A 1,837-nucleotide genomic window follows, 5' to 3' on the forward strand; every position below is an offset into this window, starting at 1 on the left:
AAGAATTGGGTCTGAGTTCATGGTCATTGTGCTTGTACATTAGTGTATGCGTACAGTTACAATTTACAGTATCCTTGTATGTGCTCGCTTTGCTTTGTGGAATGATGTTCGTTGCTTTATTGTTGTGTGTTTCAGATGATCATTTTATCATTTTCAGAGTTAACATAACTATAGATTCAGCAATAATTTGGTGTTCATATGTGTGTAGTGTTATCGCTATTCAATATAGTGTGCCCAGTGTGCATAATGAGAAACATGTTCAGCTCATCTGCTCTGATGTTATGGATATCAAATATGTCAACCCTCCACAGACACACACACACAGAGACACAGACACAGACGCACTAATAGGGACAAATTTTACTCCCTCAATAAACAGGCGGACAAGGAATAATCAGGACCTGATTTAACTGAAATAATACCAAAAAAGTTTATTGAGCTACAACGAAGCGCTCCGGAGATGGTCACTGGGCAAGACACATCTAAAGTTTTTCTAAAGAACTTGCTATCATATACAAGAGGACTCCCTTTGGTTTCTGGGCAACTAGATGATGGTAATGAGGTACCTCAAACTTTAACACACACGTCTCCTGTGTCTTACATTATGTTCTTTCTATGTCCTTGGATGAAAATGTTTTTCTAAAAATCACCTGCACAGAACTACTGTACCTGTCCTCTCCGGAGCCATACACAAAGCTTAAATTCATATATGGGTTACACAATCTTGCTGCAACAATGGTGGGAATATAATATATTTGGCACTCAGACAGGGCACTGTTCCACATCACACACAGAGACACACACACACAAGCACAGACACACACAGACAGCCAGACAGACACAGACAGTGTGCTTGACAAATACTTCCCCTCACAGTCAAGTCAACATGAGCCGCATTATCTAAAAGAAGAACCCATCATTTCCTTTTGTGTCAATATCAGCGAGACAGGGATTAAAAAACACATCTGAAAATGCTACTTCTACAAGCACGCTGAGATGCCCCGTCATCAGTAGGCGTGCAGAACAGTATGGTGACAAATGTCTTGCGTGGCTCTGTGGCGCAATGCATAGCGCGTTGGACTTCTAGTGAAAAGGGCAGTGGTCATTCAAAGGTTGTGGGTTCGAGTCCCACCAGAGTCAGTGCTCACTTCATGAAACTTAGAGCTTGCTGGGCTTCCTCGTGACAGCCAGAGGTATCTTGCAGTCAAGTGCCTCGCTGATGCCTTCACTTCTTACTTTTCTGGAATGCCAACTTTGTCCCAAATCCTTGCTTGACTATCAAGACCTCATACGCTGCTTCTTTTCCTAGCCACTGTCACTGTACCAGTCCCCCTCCATGTCAGTTGCATCTCCGGGAACAGCTGGATCAGGTGGCCTTGTACTTAAGGCCATGGACTACTAAGCCGTTGTATTTTGCACCCGTGGCTTTCTATCCCACCATCGTTGTGGGCATTCCTTGTTTGACATTTCTTGACGACTGACGCCGTGTACGTCCAATGGACAGTTCCAAGATTCGCAAGACAGAGCTACTTGTGCATTATTGCCCGCTTAACCTGGCTGCCTCTCGAGTGAGCAAAGCCATTTTACCAAATAGAAGAACCCATCATTTCCATCCGTCTCAAAATCAGCGAGACAGGGATTTAAAAAACACAACTGTAAATGCTACTTGTCAAATCACGCTGAGACGCCCGGTCATCTGCAGGCATGCAGAAGAGTATCTTCGTCGTACAGTTTTGTGGTTCTGTGCCACAATGGATAGTGTGCTGGACTTCTAGTGACACACACACACACACACACACACACAGACACTACAATTCAATATTCAATGTGCAAACAA

General features: G+C 43.7%; 1 non-coding gene across 1 annotated transcript; it reads left to right on the top strand.

The window, feature by feature from the left end:
- Positions 1–1,049: 1,049 nt before the first annotated feature.
- trnar-ucu (transfer RNA arginine (anticodon UCU)) lies at positions 1,050–1,140 on the top strand. Its single transcript is given in 2 exon segments — positions 1,050–1,086; positions 1,105–1,140. It is a non-coding gene; the product is annotated as a tRNA-Arg (tRNA).
- The last annotated feature ends 697 nt before the right edge of the window (positions 1,141–1,837 follow it).

This window comes from Amia ocellicauda, chromosome 12 (genome assembly GCF_036373705.1).
Source record: "Amia ocellicauda isolate fAmiCal2 chromosome 12, fAmiCal2.hap1, whole genome shotgun sequence".
Classification (NCBI taxonomy): domain Eukaryota; kingdom Metazoa; phylum Chordata; class Actinopteri; order Amiiformes; family Amiidae; genus Amia; species Amia ocellicauda.